The 18,487-nt window shown below is 44.1% G+C and overlaps 1 non-coding gene across 1 annotated transcript; it reads left to right on the top strand.

Moving 5' to 3' along the window:
• The first annotated feature begins 357 nt into the window (after positions 1–357).
• Positions 358–432, top strand: Trnak-uuu. Its single transcript has one exon. It is a non-coding gene; the product is annotated as a tRNA-Lys (tRNA).
• Positions 433–18,487: the final 18,055 nt, after the last annotated feature.

The raw sequence follows: 18,487 nt of genomic DNA, 5'->3' as shown, positions 1-18,487 counted from the left end.
TTGGTGTTAGACTCTTGGCAGCTAATAAAACCCGTTTGCTCTTTTGATGTCTAACCCCTGGTTAGTTCAGTTGGTAGAGCGCTCCACCTGTAATGGAGTGCTCCCGGGCTCGATACCTGGACCAGGTGGATTTTGTCGGTCGCGCACCAGTCACCCACTGTGTTTGGATATTTGTGTTTGTCATTTGTCCCTCTTTTCCCCTTCTCCGTGGATTATTTTCGTTATTCTTGTGCAGCTCGTTTGAACCTTTTCATTTAATTGCATTATTATTCATAACCTTAAAATTACAAGCTTCCCCCTTGTTGGTGTTAGACTCTTGGCAGCTAATTAAACCCGTTTGCTCTTTTGATGTCTAACCCCTGGTTAGCTCAGTTGGTAGAGCGCTCCACCTTTAATGGAGTGGTCCCGGGCTCGATACCTGGACCAGGTCGATTTCGTCGGTCGCGCACCAGTCACCCACAGTGTTTGGAGATTTGTGTTTGTCATTTGTCCCTCTTTTCCCCTTCTCCGTGAATTATTTTCGTTATTCTTGTGCAGCTCGTTTGAACCTTTTCATTTAATTGCATTATTATTCATAACCTTAAAATTGCAAGCTTCACCCTTGTTGGTGTTAGACTCTTGGCAGCTAATAAAACCCGTTTGCTCAATTGATGTCTAACCCCTGCTTAGCTCAGTTGGTAGAGCGCTCCAACTGTAATGGAGTGGTCCCGGGCTCGATACCTGGACCAGGTGGATTTTGTCGGTCGCGCACCAGTCACCCACTGTGTTTGGATATTTGTGTTTGTCATTTTTCCCTCTTTTCCCCTTCTCCGTGGATTATTTTCGTTATTCTTGTGCAGCTCATTTGAACCTTTTCATTTAATTGCATTATTTTTCATAACCTTAAAAATTGCAAGCTTCACCCTTGTTGGTGTTAGACTCTTGGCAGCTAATTAAACCGGTTTGCTCTATTGATGTCTAACCCCTGGTTATCTCAGTTGGTAGAGTGCTCCACCTGTACTGGAGTGGTCCCGGGCTCGATACCTGGACCAGGTGGATTTTGTCGGTCGCGCACCAGTCACCCACAGTGTTTGGATATTTGTGTTGGTCATTTGTCCCTCTTTTCCCCTTCTCCGTGAATTATTTTCGTTATTCTTGTGCAGCTCGTTTGAACTTTTTCATTTAATTGCATTATTATTCATAACCTTAAAATTACAAGCTTCCCCCTTGTTGGTGTTAGACTCTTGGCAGCTAATAAAACCCGTTTGCTCTATTGATGTCTAACCCCTGGTTAGCTCAGTTGGTAGAGCGCTCCACCTGTAATGGAGTGGTCCCGGGCTCGATACCTGGACCAGGTGGATTTTGTCGGTCGCGCACCAGTCACCCACAGTGTTTGGAGATTTGTGTTTGTCGTTTATCCCTCTTTTCCCCTTCTCCGTGGATTATTTTTGTTATTCTTGTGCAGCTCGTTTGAATCTTTTCATTTAATTGCATTATTATTCATAACCTTAAAATTACAAGCTTTACCCTTGTTGGTGTTAGACTCTTGGCAGCTAATAAAACCGGTTTGCTCTATTGATGTCTAACCCCTGGTTATCTCAGTTGGTAGAGTGCTCCACCTGTACTGGAGTGGTCCCGGGCTCGATACCTGGACCAGGTCGATTTCGTCGGTGGCGCACCAGTCACCCACTGTGTTTGGAGATTTGATTTTGTCGTTTATCCCTCTTTTCCCGTTCTCCGTGGATTATTTTTGTTATTCTCGTGCAGCTCGTTTGAATCTTTTCATTTAATTGCATTATTATTCATAACCTTAAAATTACAAGCTTCACCCTTGTTGGTGTTAGACTCTTGGCAGCTAATAAAACCCGTTTGCTCTATTGATGTCTAACCCCTGGTTAGCTCAGTTGGTAGAGCGCTCCACCTGTAATGGAGTGGTCGCGGGCTCGATACCTGGACCAGGTGGATTTTGTCGGTCGCGCACCAGTCACCCACTGTGTTTGGATATTTGTGTTTGTCATTTGTCCCTCTTTTCCCCTTCTCCGTGAATTATTTTCGTTATTCTTGTGCAGCTCGTTTGAACTTTTTCATTTAATTGCATTATTATTCATAACCTTAAAATTACAAGCTTCCCCTTGTTGGTGTTAGACTCTTGGCAGCTAATAAAACCCGTTTGCTCTTTTGATGTCTAACCCCTGGTTAGCTCAGTTGGTAGAGCGCTCCACCTGTAATGGAGTGGTTCCGGGCTCGATACCTGGACCAGGTGGATTTTGTCGGTCGCGCACCAGTCACCCACTGTGTTTGGATATTTGTGTTTGTCATTTGTCCGTCTTTTCCCCTTCTCCGTGAATTATTTTCGTTATTCTTGTGCAGCTCGTTTGAACTTTTTCATTTAATTGCATTATTATTCATAACCTTAAAATTACAAGCTTCCCCCTTGTTGGTCTTAGACTCTTGGCAGCTAATAAAACCCGTTTGCTCTATTGATGTCTAACCCCTGGTTAGCTCAGTTGGTAGAGCGCTCCACCTGTAATGGAGTGGTCCCGGGCTCGATACCTGGACCAGGTGGATTTTGTCGGTCGCGCACCTGTCACCCACTGTGTTTGGAGATTTGTGTTTGTCATTTGTCCCTCTTTTCCCCTTCTCCGTGAATTATTTTCGTTATTCTTGTGCAGCTCGTTTGAACGTTTTCATTTAATTGCATTATTATTCATAACCTTAAAATTACAAGCTTCCCCCTTGTTGGTGTTAGACTCTTGGCAGCTAATAAAACCCGTTTGCTCTTTTGATGTCTAACCCCTGGTTAGCTCAGTTGGTAGAGCGCTCCACCTGTAATGGAGTGGTTCCGGGCTCGATACCTGGACCAGGTGGATTTTGTCGGTCGCGCACCAGTCACCCACTGTGTTTGGATATTTGTGTTTGTCATTTTTCCCTCTTTTCCCCTTCTCCGTGGATTATTTTCGTTGTTCTTGTGCAGCTCTTTTGAACCTTTTCATTTAATTGCATTATTATTCATAACCTTAAAATTACAAGCTTCACCCTTTTTGGTGTTAGACTCTTGGCAGCTAATAAAACCCGTTTGATCTATTGATGTCTAACCCCTGGTTAGCTCAGTTGGCAGAGCGCTCCACATGTAATGGAGTGGTCCCGGGCTCGATACCTGGACCAGGTGGATTTTGTCGGTCGCGCACCAGTCACCCACTGTGTTTGGATATTTGTGTTTTCATTTGTCCCTCTTTTCCCCTTCTCCGTGGATTATTTTCGTTATTCTTGTGCAGCTCGTTTGAACCTTTTCATTTAATTGCATTATTTTTCATAACCTTAAAAATTTCAAGCTTCACCCTTGTTGGTGTTAGACTCTTGGCAGCTAATAAACCCCTTTTGCTCTTTTGATGTCTAACCCCTGGTTAGCTCAGTTGGTAGAGCGCTCCACCTGTAATGGAGTGGTCCCGGGCTCGATACCTGGACCAGGTTGATTTTGTCGGTCGCGCACCAGTCACCCACTGTGTTTGGAGATTTGTGTTTGTCAATTGTCCCTCTTTTCCCCTTCTCCGTGAATTATTTTCGTTATTCTTGTGCAGCTCTTTTGAATCTTTTCATTTAATTGCATTATTATTCATAACCTTAAAATTACAAGCTTCACCCTTGTTGGTGTTAGACTCTTGGCAGCTAATAAAACCCGTTTGCTCTATTGATGTCTAACCCCTGGTTAGTTCAGTTGGTAGAGCGCTCCACCTGTAATGGAGTGGTCCCGGGCTCGATACCTGGACCAGGTTGATTTTGTCGGTCGCGCACCAGTCACCCACAGTGTTTGGAGATTTGTGTTTGTCAATTGTCCCTCTTTTCCCCTTCTCCGTGAATTATTTTCGTTATTCTTGTGCAGCTCTTTTGAATCTTTTCATTTAATTGCATTATTATTCATAACCTTAAAATTACAAGCTTCACCCTTGTTGGTGTTAGACTCTTGGCAGCTAATAAAACCCGTTTGCTCTATTGATGTCTAACCCCTGGTTAGTTCAGTTGGTAGAGCGCTCCACCTGTAATGGAGTGGTCCCGGGCTCGATACCTGGACCAGGTTGATTTTGTCGGTCGCGCACCAGTCACCCACAGTGTTTGGAGATTTGTGTTTGTCAATTGTCCCTCTTTTCCCCTTCTCCGTGAATTATTTTCGTTATTCTTGTGCAGCTCTTTTGAATCTTTTCATTTAATTGCATTATTATTCATAACCTTAAAATTACAAGCTTCACCCTTGTTGGTGTTAGACTCTTGGCAGCTAATAAAACCCGTTTGCTCTATTGATGTCTAACCCCTGGTTAGCTCAGTTGGTAGAGCGCTCCACCTGTAATTGAGTGGTCCCGGGCTCGATACCTGGACCAGGTTGATTTTGTCGGTCGCGCACCAGTCACCCACAGTGTTTGGAGATTTGTGTTTGTCAATTGTCCCTCTTTTCCCCTTCTCCGTGAATTATTTTCGTTATTCTTGTGCAGCTCGTTTGAACCTTTTCATTTAATTGCATTATTATTCATAACCTTAAAATTACAAGCTTCACCCTTGTTGGTGTTAGACTCTTGGCAGCTAATAAAACCCGTTTGCTCTATTGATGTCTAACCCCTGGTTAGCTCAGTTGGTAGAGCGCTCCACCTGTAATGGAGTGGTCCCGGGCTCGATACCTGGACCAGGTTGATTTTGTCGGTCGCGCACCAGTCACCCACAGTGTTTGGAGATTTGTGTTTGTCAATTGTCCCTCTTTTCCCCTTCTCCGTGAATTATTTTCGTTATTCTTGTGCAGCTCTTTTGAATCTTTTCATTTAATTGCATTATTATTCATAACCTTAAAATTACAAGCTTCACCCTTGTTGGTGTTAGACTCTTGGCAGCTAATAAAACCCGTTTGCTCTATTGATGTCTAACCCCTGCTTAGCTCAGTTGGTAGAGCGCTCCATCTGTAATTGAGTGGTCCCGGGCTCGATACCTGGACCAGGTGGATTTTGTAGGTCGCGCACCAGTCACCCACAGTGTTTGGAGATTTGTGTTTGTCATTTGTCCCTCTTTTCCCCTTCTCCGTGAATTATTTTCGTTATTCTTGTGCAGCTCGTTTGAACCTTTTCATTTATTTGCATTATTATTCATAACCTTAAATTGCAAGCTTCACCCTTGTTGGTGTTAGACTCTTGGCAGCTAATAAAACCCGTTTGCTCTATTGATGTCTAACCCCTGCTTAGCTCAGTTGGTAGAGCGCTCCATCTGTAATTGAGTGGTCCCGGGCTCGATACCTGGACCAGGTGGATTTTGTCGGTCGCGCACCAGTCACCCACTGTGTTTGGAGATTTGTGTTTGTCGTTTATCCCTCTTTTCCCCTTCTCCGTCGATTATTTTTGTTATTCTTGTGCAGCTCGTTTGAATCTTTTCATTTAATTGCATTATTATTCATAACCTTAAAATTACAAGCTTCACCCTTGTTGGTGTTAGACTCTTGGCAGCTAATAAAACCCGTTTGCTCTTTTGATGTCTAACCCCTGGTTAGTTCAGTTGGTAGAGCGCTCCACCTGTAATGGAGTGCTCCCGGGCTCGATACCTGGACCAGGTGGATTTTGTCGGTCGCGCACCAGTCACCCACTGTGTTTGGATATTTGTGTTTGTCATTTGTCCCTCTTTTCCCCTTCTCCGTGGATTATTTTCGTTATTCTTGTGCAGCTCGTTTGAACCTTTTCGTTTAATTGCATTATTATTCATAACCTTAAAATTACAAGCTTCCCCCTTGTTGGTGTTAGACTCTTGGCAGCTAATAAAACCCGTTTGCTCTTTTGATGTCTAACCCCTGTTTAGCTCAGATGGTAGAGCGCTCCATCTGTAATTGAGTGGTCCCGGGCTCGATACCTGGACCAGGTGGATTTTGTAGGTCGCGCACCAGTCACCCACAGTGTTTGGAGATTTGTGTTTGTCATTTGTCCCTCTTTTCCCCTTCTCCGTGAATTATTTTCGTTATTCTTGTGCAGCTCGTTTGAACCTTTTCATTTATTTGCATTATTATTCATAACCTTAAATTGCAAGCTTCACCCTTGTTGGTGTTAGACTCTTGGCAGCTAATAAAACCCGTTTGCTCTATTGATGTCTAACCCCTGCTTAGCTCAGTTGGTAGAGCGCTCCATCTGTAATTGAGTGGTCCCGGGCTCGATACCTGGACCAGGTGGATTTTGTCGGTCGCGCACCAGTCACCCACTGTGTTTGGAGATTTGTGTTTGTCGTTTATCCCTCTTTTCCCCTTCTCCGTCGATTATTTTTGTTATTCTTGTGCAGCTCGTTTGAATCTTTTCATTTAATTGCATTATTATTCATAACCTTAAAATTACAAGCTTCACCCTTGTTGGTGTTAGACTCTTGGCAGCTAATAAAACCCGTTTGCTCTTTTGATGTCTAACCCCTGGTTAGTTCAGTTGGTAGAGCGCTCCACCTGTAATGGAGTGCTCCCGGGCTCGATACCTGGACCAGGTGGATTTTGTCGGTCGCGCACCAGTCACCCACTGTGTTTGGATATTTGTGTTTGTCATTTGTCCCTCTTTTCCCCTTCTCCGTGGATTATTTTCGTTATTCTTGTGCAGCTCGTTTGAACCTTTTCGTTTAATTGCATTATTATTCATAACCTTAAAATTACAAGCTTCCCCCTTGTTGGTGTTAGACTCTTGGCAGCTAATAAAACCCGTTTGCTCTTTTGATGTCTAACCCCTGTTTAGCTCAGTTGGTAGAGCGCTCCACCTGTAATGGAGTGGTCCCGGGCTAGATACCTGGACCAGGTGGATTTCGTCGGTCGCGCACCAGTCACCCGCAGTGTTTGGAGATTTGTGTTTGTCATTTTTCCCTCTTTTCCCCTTCTCCGTGGATTATTTTCGCTTTTCTTGTGCAGCTCGTTTGAACCTTTTTCATTTAATTGCATTATTATTCATAACCTTAAAATTACAAGCTTCACCCTTGTTGGTGTTAGACTCTTGGCAGCAAATAAAACCCGTTTGCTCTTTTGATGTCTAACCCCTGGTTAGCTCAGTTGGTAGAGCGCTCCACCTGTAATGGAGTGGTCCCGGGCTCGGTACCTGGACCAGGTGGATTTTGTCGGTCGCGCACCAGTCACCCGCAGTGTTTGGAGATTTGTGTTTGTCATCTGTCCTTCTTTTCCCCTTCTCCGTGAATTATTTTCGTTATTCTTGTGCAGCTCGTTTGAACCTTTTCATTTAATTGCATTATTATTCATAACCTTAAAAATTGCAAGCTTCACCATTGTTGGTGTTGGACTCTTGGCAGCTAATAAAACCCGTTTGATCTATTGATGTCTAACCCCTGGTTAGCTCGTTTTGTAGAGTGCTCCACCTGTACTGGAGTGGTCCCGGGCTCGATGCCTGGACCAGGTGGATTTTGTCGGTCGCGCACCAGTCACCCACAGTGTTTGGAGATTTGTGTTTGTCATCTGTCCTTCTTTTCCCCTTCTCCGTGAATTATTTTCGTTATTCTTGTGCAGCTCGTTTGAACCTTTTCATTTAATTGCATTATTATTCATAACCTTAAAATTACAAGCTTCACCCTTGTTGGTGTTAGACTCTTGGCAGCAAATAAAACCCGTTTGCTCTTTTGATGTCTAACCCCTGGTTAGCTCAGTTGGTAGAGCGCTCCACCTGTAATGGAGTGGTCCCGGGCTCGGTACCTGGACCAGGTGGATATTGTCGGTCGCGCACCAGTCACCCGCAGTGTTTGGAGATTTGTGTTTGTCATTTTTCCCTCTTTTCCCCTTCTCCGTGGATTATTTTCGCTTTTCTTGTGCAGCTCGTTTGAACCTTTTTCATTTAATTGCATTATTATTCATAACCTTAAAATTACAAGCTTCCCCCTTGTTGGTGTTAGACTCTTGGCAGCTAATAAAACCCGTTTGCTCTTTTGATGTCTAACCCCTGTTTAGCTCAGTTGGTAGAGCGCTCCACCTGTAATGGAGTGGTCCCGGGCTAGATACCTGGACCAGGTGGATTTCGTCGGTCGCGCACCAGTCACCCGCAGTGTTTGGAGATTTGTGTTTGTCATTTTTCCCTCTTTTCCCCTTCTCCGTGGATTATTTTCGCTTTTCTTGTGCAGCTCGTTTGAACCTTTTTCATTTAATTGCATTATTATTCATAACCTTAAAATTACAAGCTTCACCCTTGTTGGTGTTAGACTCTTGGCAGCAAATAAAACCCGTTTGCTCTTTTGATGTCTAACCCCTGGTTAGCTCAGTTGGTAGAGCGCTCCACCTGTAATGGAGTGGTCCCGGGCTCGGTACCTGGACCAGGTGGATTTTGTCGGTCGCGCACCAGTCACCCGCAGTGTTTGGAGATTTGTGTTTGTCATCTGTCCTTCTTTTCCCCTTCTCCGTGAATTATTTTCGTTATTCTTGTGCAGCTCGTTTGAACCTTTTCATTTAATTGCATTATTATTCATAACCTTAAAAATTGCAAGCTTCACCATTGTTGGTGTTGGACTCTTGGCAGCTAATAAAACCCGTTTGATCTATTGATGTCTAACCCCTGGTTAGCTCGTTTTGTAGAGTGCTCCACCTGTACTGGAGTGGTCCCGGGCTCGATGCCTGGACCAGGTGGATTTTGTCGGTCGCGCACCAGTCACCCACAGTGTTTGGAGATTTGTGTTTGTCATCTGTCCTTCTTTTCCCCTTCTCCGTGAATTATTTTCGTTATTCTTGTGCAGCTCGTTTGAACCTTTTCATTTAATTGCATTATTATTCATAACCTTAAAATTACAAGCTTCACCCTTGTTGGTGTTAGACTCTTGGCAGCAAATAAAACCCGTTTGCTCTTTTGATGTCTAACCCCTGGTTAGCTCAGTTGGTAGAGCGCTCCACCTGTAATGGAGTGGTCCCGGGCTCGGTACCTGGACCAGGTGGATATTGTCGGTCGCGCACCAGTCACCCACAGTGTTTGGAGATTTGTGTTTGTCATCTGTCCTTCTTTTCCCCTTCTCCGTGAATTATTTTCGTTATTCTTGTGCAGCTCGTTTGAACCTTTTCATTTAATTGCATTATTATTCATAACCTTAAAATTACAAGCTTCACCCTTGTTGGTGTTAGACTCTTTGCAGCAAATAAAACCCGTTTGCTCTTTTGATGTCTAACCCCTGGTTAGCTCAGTTGGTAGAGCGCTCCAACTGTAATGGAGTGGTCCCGGGCTTGGTACCTGGACCAGGTGGATTTTTTCGGTCGCGCACCAGTCACCCACAGTGTTTGGAGATTTGTGTTTGTCATCTGTCCTTCTTTTCCCCTTCTCCGTGAATTATTTTCGTTATTCTTGTGCAGCTCGTTTGAACCTTTTCATTTAATTGCATTATTATTCATAACCTTAAAATTACAAGCTTCACCCTTGTTGGTGTTAGACTCTTGGCAGCTAATAAAACCCGTTTGCTCTTTTGATGTCTAACCCCTGGTTAGCTCAGTTGGTAGAGCGCTCCACCTGTAATGGAGTGGTCCCGGGCTCGGTACCTGGACCAGGTGGATATTGTCGGTCGCGCAACAGTCACCCACAGTGTTTGGAGATTTGTGTTTGTCATCTGTCCTTCTTTTCCCCTTCTCCGTGAATTATTTTCGTTATTCTTGTGCAGCTCGTTTGAACCTTTTCATTTAATTGCATTATTATTCATAACCTTAAAATTACAAGCTTCACCCTTGTTGGTGTTAGATTCTTGGCAGCAAATAAAACCCGTTTGCTCTTTTGATGTCTAACCCCTGGTTAGCTCAGTTGGTAGAGCGCTCCACCTGTAATGGAGTGGTCCCGGGCTCGGTACCTGGACCAGGTGGATATTGTCGGTCGCGCAACAGTCACCCACAGTGTTTGGAGATTTGTGTTTGTCATCTGTCCTTCTTTTCCCCTTCTCCGTGAATTATTTTCGTTATTCTTGTGCAGCTCGTTTGAACCTTTTCATTTAATTGCATTATTATTCATAACCTTAAAATTACAAGCTTCACCCTTGTTGGTGTTAGATTCTTGGCAGCAAATAAAACCCGTTTGCTCTTTTGATGTCTAACCCCTGGTTAGCTCAGTTGGTAGAGCGCTCCACCTGTAATGGAGTGGTCCCGGGCTCGGTACCTGGACCAGGTGGATTTTGTCGGTCGCGCAACAGTCACCCACAGTGTTTGGAGATTTGTGTTTGTCATCTGTCCTTCTTTTCCCCTTCTCCGTGAATTATTTTCGTTATTCTTGTGCAGCTCGTTTGAACCTTTTCATTTAATTGCATTATTATTCATATCATAACCTTAAAATTACAAGCTTCACCCTTGTTGGTGTTAGACTCTTGGCAGCAAATAAAACCCGTTTGCTCTTTTGATGTCTAACCCCTGGTTAGCTCAGTTGGTAGAGCGCTCCACCTGTAATGGAGTGGTCCCGGGCTTGGTACCTGGACCAGGTGGATTTTGTCGGTCGCGCACCAGTCACCCACAGTGTTTGGAGATTTGTGTTTGTCATCTGTCCTTCTTTTCCCCTTCTCCGTGAATTATTTTCGTTATTCTTGTGCAGCTCGTTTGAACCTTTTCATTTAATTGCATTATTATTCATAACCTTAAAATTACAAGCTTCACCCTTGTTGGTGTTAGACTCTTGGCAGCAAATAAAACCCGTTTGCTCTTTTGATGTCTAACCCCTGGTTAGCTCAGTTGGTAGAGCGCTCCACCTGTAATGGAGTGGTCCCGGGCTCGGTACCTGGACCAGGTGGATATTGTCGGTCGCGCAACAGTCACCCACAGTGTTTGGAGATTTGTGTTTGTCATCTGTCCTTCTTTTCCCCTTCTCCGTGAATTATTTTCGTTATTCTTGTGCAGCTCGTTTGAACCTTTTCATTTAATTGCATTATTATTCATAACCTTAAAATTACAAGCTTCTCCCTTGTTGGTGTTAGATTCTTGGCAGCAAATAAAACCCGTTTGCTCTTTTGATGTCTAACCCCTGGTTAGCTCAGTTGGTAGAGCGCTCCACCTGTAATGGAGTGGTCCCGGGCTCGGTACCTGGACCAGGTGGATATTGTCGGTCGCGCAACAGTCACCCACAGTGTTTGGAGATTTGTGTTTGTCATCTGTCCTTCTTTTCCCCTTCTCCGTGAATTATTTTCGTTATTCTTGTGCAGCTCGTTTGAACCTTTTCATTTAATTGCATTATTATTCATAACCTTAAAATTACAAGCTTCACCCTTGTTGGTGTTAGACTCTTGGCAGCAAATAAAACCCGTTTGCTCTTTTGATGTCTAACCCCTGGTTAGCTCAGTTGGTAGAGCGCTCCACCTGTAATGGAGTGGTCCCGGGCTCGGTACCTGGACCAGGTGGATATTGTCGGTCGCGCAACAGTCACCCACAGTGTTTGGAGATTTGTGTTTGTCATCTGTCCTTCTTTTCCCCTTCTCCGTGAATTATTTTCGTTATTCTTGTGCAGCTCGTTTGAACCTTTTCATTTAATTGCATTATTATTCATAACCTTAAAATTACAAGCTTCACCCTTGTTGGTGTTAGACTCTTGGCAGCAAATAAAACCCGTTTGCTCTTTTGATGTCTAGCCCCTGGTTAGCTCAGTTGGTAGAGCGCTCCACCTGTAATGGAGTGGTCCCGGGCTCGGTACCTGGACCAGGTGGATATTGTCGGTCGCGCAACAGTCACCCACAGTGTTTGGAGATTTGTGTTTGTCATCTGTCCTTCTTTTCCCCTTCTCCGTGAATTATTTTCGTTATTCTTGTGCAGCTCGTTTGAACCTTTTCATTTAATTGCATTATTATTCATAACCTTAAAATTACAAGCTTCACCCTTGTTGGTGTTAGATTCTTGGCAGCAAATAAAACCCGTTTGCTCTTTTGATGTCTAACCCCTGGTTAGCTCAGTTGGTAGAGCGCTCCACCTGTAATGGAGTGGTCCCGGGCTCGGTACCTGGACCAGGTGGATATTGTCGGTCGCGCAACAGTCACCCACAGTGTTTGGAGATTTGTGTTTGTCATCTGTCCTTCTTTTCCCCTTCTCCGTGAATTATTTTCGTTATTCTTGTGCAGCTCGTTTGAACCTTTTCATTTAATTGCATTATTATTCATAACCTTAAAATTACAAGCTTCACCCTTGTTGGTGTTAGACTCTTGGCAGCAAATAAAACCCGTTTGCTCTTTTGATGTCTAACCCCTGGTTAGCTCAGTTGGTAGAGCGCTCCACCTGTAATGGAGTGGTCCCGGGCTCGGTACCTGGACCAGGTGGATATTGTCGGTCGCGCAACAGTCACCCACAGTGTTTGGAGATTTGTGTTTGTCATCTGTCCTTCTTTTCCCCTTCTCCGTGAATTATTTTCGTTATTCTTGTGCAGCTCGTTTGAACCTTTTCATTTAATTGCATTATTATTCATAACCTTAAAATTACAAGCTTCACCCTTGTTGGTGTTAGATTCTTGGCAGCAAATAAAACCCGTTTGCTCTTTTGATGTCTAACCCCTGGTTAGCTCAGTTGGTAGAGCGCTCCACCTGTAATGGAGTGGTCCCGGGCTCGATACCTGGACCAGGTGGATTTTGTCGGTCGCGCAACAGTCACCCACAGTGTTTGGAGATTTGTGTTTGTCATCTGTCCTTCTTTTCCCCTTCTCCGTGAATTATTTTCGTTATTCTTGTGCAGCTCGTTTGAACCTTTTCATTTAATTGCATTATTATTCATAACCTTAAAATTACAAGCTTCACCCTTGTTGGTGTTAGACTCTTGGCAGCAAATAAAACCCGTTTGCTCTTTTGATGTCTAACCCCTGGTTAGCTCAGTTGGTAGAGCGCTCCACCTGTAATGGAGTGGTCCCGGGCTCGGTACCTGGACCAGGTGGATATTGTCGGTCGCGCAACAGTCACCCACAGTGTTTGGAGATTTGTGTTTGTCATCTGTCCTTCTTTTCCCCTTCTCCGTGAATTATTTTCGTTATTCTTGTGCAGCTCGTTTGAACCTTTTCATTTAATTGCATTATTATTCATAACCTTAAAATTACAAGCTTCACCCTTGTTGGTGTTAGATTCTTGGCAGCAAATAAAACCCGTTTGCTCTTTTGATGTCTAACCCCTGGTTAGTTCAGTTGGTAGAGCGCTCCACCTGTAATGGAGTGGTCCCGGGCTCGGTACCTGGACCAGGTGGATTTTGTCGGTCGCGCACCAGTCACCCACAGTGTTTGGAGATTAGTGTTTGTCATTTGTCCTTCTTTTCCCCTTCTCCGTGAATTATTTTCGTTATTCTTGTGCAGCTCGTTTGAACCTTTTCATTTAATTGCATTATTATTCATAACCTTAAAATTACAAGCTTCACCCTTGTTGGTGTTAGACTCTTGGCAGCAAATAAAACCCGTTTGCTCTTTTGATGTCTAACCCCTGGTTAGCTCAGTTGGTAGAGCGCTCCACCTGTAATGGAGTGGTCCCGGGCTCGATACCTGAACCAGGTGGATATTGTCGGTCGCGCACCAGTCACCCACAGTGTTTGGAGATTTGTGTTTGTCATTTGTCTCTCTTTTCCCCTTCTCCGTGATTTATTTTCGTTATTGTTGTGCAGCTCGTTTGAACCTTTTCATTTAATTGCATTATTATTCATAACTTTAAAATTACAAGCTTCACCCTTGTTGGTGTTAGACTCTTGGCAGCAAATAAAACCCGTTTGCTCTTTTGATGTCTAACCCCTGGTTAGTTCAGTTGGTAGAGCGCTCCACCTGTAATGGAGTGGTCCCGGGCTCGGTACCTGGACCAGGTGGATATTGTCGGTCGCGCAACAGTCACCCACAGTGTTTGGAGATTTGTGTTTGTCATCTGTCCTTCTTTTCCCCTTCTCCGTGAATTATTTTCGTTATTCTTGTGCAGCTCGTTTGAACCTTTTCATTTAATTGCATTATTATTCATAACCTTAAAATTACAAGCTTCACCCTTGTTGGTGTTAGACTCTTGGCAGCAAATAAAACCCGTTTGCTCTTTTGATGTCTAACCCCTGGTTAGCTCAGTTGGTAGAGCGCTCCACCTGTAATGGAGTGGTCCCGGGCTCGGTACCTGGACCAGGTGGATATTGTCGGTCGCGCAACAGTCACCCACAGTGTTTGGAGATTAGTGTTTGTCATTTGTCCTTCTTTTCCCCTTCTCCGTGAATTATTTTCGTTATTCTTGTGCAGCTCGTTTGAACCTTTTCATTTAATTGCATTATTATTCATAACCTTAAAATTACAAGCTTCACCCTTGTTGGTGTTAGACTCTTGGCAGCAAATAAAACCCGTTTGCTCTTTTGATGTCTAACCCCTGGTTAGTTCAGTTGGTAGAGCGCTCCACCTGTAATGGAGTGGTCCCGGGCTCGGTACCTGGACCAGGTGGATATTGTCGGTCGCGCAACAGTCACCCACAGTGTTTGGAGATTTGTGTTTGTCATCTGTCCTTCTTTTCCCCTTCTCCGTGAATTATTTTCGTTATTCTTGTGCAGCTCGTTTGAACCTTTTCATTTAATTGCATTATTATTCATAACCTTAAAATTACAAGCTTCACCCTTGTTGGTGTTAGACTCTTGGCAGCAAATAAAACCCGTTTAATCTTTTGATGTCTAACCCCTGGTTAGCTCAGTTGGTAGAGCGCTCCACCTGTAATGGAGTGGTCCCGGGCTCGATACCTGAACCAGGTGGATATTGTCGGTCGCGCACCAGTCACCCACAGTGTTTGGAGATTTGTGTTTGTCATTTGTCTCTCTTTTCCCCTTCTCCGTGATTTATTTTCGTTATTGTTGTGCAGCTCGTTTGAACCTTTTCATTTAATTGCATTATTATTCATAACTTTAAAATTGCAAGTTTCACCCCTGTTGGTGTTAGACTCTTGGCAGCTAATAAAACCCGTTTGCTCTTTTGATGTCTAACCCCTGGTTAGCTCAGTTGGTAGAGCGCTCCACCTGTAATGGAGTGGTCCCGGGCTCGATACCTGGACCAGGTGGATTTTGTCGGTCGCGCACCAGTCACCCGCAGTGTTTGGAGATTTGTGTTTGTCATTTGTCCCTCTTTTCCCCTTCTCTGTGAATTATTTTCGTTATTCTTGTGCAGCTCGTTTGAACCTTTTCATTTAATTGCATTATTATTCATAACCTTAAAATTACAAGCTTCCCCCTTGTTGGTGTTAGACTCTTGGCAGCTAATAAAACCCGTTTGCTCTTTTGATGTCTAACCCCTGGTTAGCTCAGTTGGTAGAGCGCTCCACCTGTAATGGAGTGGTCCCGGGCTCGATACCTGGACCAGGTCGATTTCGTCGGTCGCGCTCCAGTCACCCACAGTGTTTGGAGATTATTGTTTGTCATTTGTCCCTCTTTTCCCCTTCTCCATGAACTATTTTCGTTATTCTTGTGCAGCTCGTTTGAACCTTTTCCTTTAATTGCATTATTATTCATAACCTTAAAATTACAAGCTTCCCCCTTGTTGGTGTTAGACTCTTGGCAGCTAATAAAACCCGTTTGCTCTATGATGTCTAACCCCTGGTTAGCTCAGTTGGTAGAGCGCTCCACCTGTAATGGAGTGGTCCCGGGCTCGATACCTGGACCAGGTGGATTTTGTCGGTCGCGCACAAGTCACCAACTGTGTTTGAATATTTGTGTTTGTCATTTGTCCCTCTTTTCCCCTTCTCCGTGGATTATTTTCGTTATTCTTGTGCAGCTCGTTTGAACCTTTTCATTTAATTGCATTATTTTTCATAACCCTAAAAATTGCAAGCTTCACCCTTGTTGGTGTTAGACTCTTGGGAGCTAATAAAACCCGTTTGCTCTAATGATGTATAACCCCTGGTTAGCTCGGTTTGTAGAGTGCTCCACCTGTACTGGAGTGGTCCCGGGCTCGATGCCTGGACCAGGTGGATTTTGTCGGTCGCGCACCAGTCACCCACTGTGTTTGGAGATTTGTGTTTGTCATTTGTCCCTCTTTTCCCCTTCTCCGTGAATTATTTTCGTTATTCTAGTGCAGCTCGCTTGAACCTTTTCATTTAATTGCATTATTATTCATAACCTTAATATTACAAGCTTCACCCTTGTTGGTGTTAGACTCTTGGGAGCTAATAAAACCCGTTTGCTCTATTGATGTCTAACCCCTGGTTAGCTCAGTTGGTAGAGCGCTCCACCTGTAATGGAGTGGTCCCGGGCTCGATACCTGGACCAGGTGGATTTTGTCGGTCGCGCACAAGTCACCAACTGTGTTTGAATATTTGTGTTTGTCATTTGTCCCTCTTTTCCCCTTCTCCGTGGATTATTTTCGTTATTCTTGTGCAGCTCGTTTGAACCTTTTCATTTAATTGCATTATTTTTCATAACCCTAAAAATTGCAAGCTTCACCATTGTTGGTGTTAGACTCTTGGCAGCTAATAAAACCCGTTTGCTCTAATGATGTATAACCCCTGGTTAGCTCGGTTTGTAGAGTGCTCCACCTGTACTGGAGTGGTCCCGGGCTCGATGCCTGGACCAGGTGGATTTTGTCGGTCGCGCACCAGTCACCCACAGTGTTTGGAGATTTGTGTTTGTCATTTGTCCTTCTTTTCCCCTTCTCCGTGAATTATTTTCGTTATTCTTGTGCAGCTCGTTTGAACCTTTTCATTTAATTGCATTATTATTCATAACCTTAAAATTACAAGCTTCACCCTTGTTGGTGTTAGACCCTTGGCAGCTAATAAAACCCGTTTGCTCTTTTGATGTCTAACCCGTGGTTAGCTCAGTTGGTAGAGCGCTCCACCTGTAATGGAGTGGTCCCGGGCTCGATGCCTGGACCAGGTGGATTTTGTCGGTCGCGCACCAGTCACCCACAGTGTTTTGAGATTTGTGTTTGTCATTTGTCCCTCTTTTCCCCTTCTCCGTGAATTATTTTCGTTATTCTTGTGCAGCTCGTTTGAACCTTTTCATTTAATTGCATTATTATTCATAACCTTAAAATTGCAAGCTTCACCCTTGTTGGTGTTAGACTCTTGGCAGCTAATAAAACCCGTTTGCTCTTTTGATGTCTAACCCCTGGTTAGCTCAGTTGGTAGAGCGCTCCACCTGTAATGGAGTGGTCCCGGGCTCGATACCTGGACCAGGTGGATTTTGTCGGTCGCGCACCAGTCACCCACATTTTTTGGAGATTTGTGTTTGTCATTTGTCCCTCTTTTCCCCTTTTCCGTGAATTATTTTCGTTATTCTTGTGCAGCTCGTTTGAACCTTTTCATTTAATTGCATTATTATTCATAACCTTAAAATTGCAAGCTTCACCCTTGTTGGTGTTAGACTCTTGGCAGCTAATAAAACCCGTTTGCTCTATTGATGTCTAACCCCTGGTTAGCTCAGTTGGTAGAGCGCTCCACCTGTAATGGAGTGGTCCCGGGCTCGATACCTGGACCAGGTGGATTTTCTCGGTCGCGCACCAGTCACCCACTGTGTTTGGAGATTTGTGTTTGTCATTTGTCCCTCTTTTCCCCTTCTCCGTGAATTATTTTCGTTATTCTTGTGCAGCTCGTTTGAACCTTTTCATTTAATTGCATTATTATTCATAACCTTAAAAATACAAGCTTCACCCTTGTTGGTGTTAGACTCTTATCAGCTAATAAAACACGTTTGCTGTATTCATGTCTAACCCCTGGTTAGCTCAGTTGGTAGAGCGCTCCACCTGTAATGGAGTGGTCCCGGGCTCGATACCTGGACCAGGTGGATTTTGTCGGTCGCGCACCAGTCACCCACAGTGTTTGGATATTTGTGTTTGTCATTTGTCCCTCTTTTCCCCTTCTCCGTGGATTATTTTCGTTATTCTTGTGCAGCTCGTTTGAACCTTTTCATTTAATTGCATTATTATTCATAACCTTAAAATTGTTAGCTTCACCCTTGTTGGTGTTAGACTCTTGGCAGCTAATAAAACCCGTTTGCTCTTTTGATGTCTAACCCCTGGTTAGCTCAGTTGGTAGAGCGCTCCACCTGTAATGGAGTGGTCCCGGGCTCGATACCTGGACCAAATGGATTTTGTCGGTCGCGCACCAGTCACCCACAGTGTTTGGAGATTGGTGTTTGTCATTTGTCCCTCTTTTCCCCTTCTCCGTGAATTATTTTCGTTGTTCTTGTGCAGCTCTTTTGAACCTTTTCATTTAATTGCATTATTATTCATAACCTTAAAATTACAAGCTTCACCCTTGTTGGTGTTAGACTCTTGGCATCTAATAAAACCCGTTTGCTCTATTGATGTCTAACCCCTGGTTAGCTCAGTTGGCAGAGCGCTCCACCTGTAATGGAGTGGTCCCGGGCTCGATACCTGGACCAGGTGGATTTTGTCGGTCGCGCACCAGTCACCCACTGTGTTTGGATATTTGTGTTTTCATTTGTCCCTCTTTTCCCCTTCTCCGTGGATTATTTTCGTTATTCTTGAGCAGCTCGTTTGAACCTTTTCATTTACTTGCATTATTTTTCATAACCTTAAAAATTTCAAGCTTCACCCTTGTTGGTGTTAGACTCTTGGCAGCTAATAAACCCCTTTTGCTCTTTTGATGTCTAACC

This window comes from Ixodes scapularis, unplaced genomic scaffold (assembly GCF_016920785.2).
Source record: "Ixodes scapularis isolate PalLabHiFi unplaced genomic scaffold, ASM1692078v2 PGA_scaffold8__174_contigs__length_109621045, whole genome shotgun sequence".
Classification (NCBI taxonomy): Eukaryota; Metazoa; Arthropoda; class Arachnida; order Ixodida; family Ixodidae; genus Ixodes; species Ixodes scapularis.
This window is presented reverse-complemented; position numbering and strand designations above follow the sequence as displayed.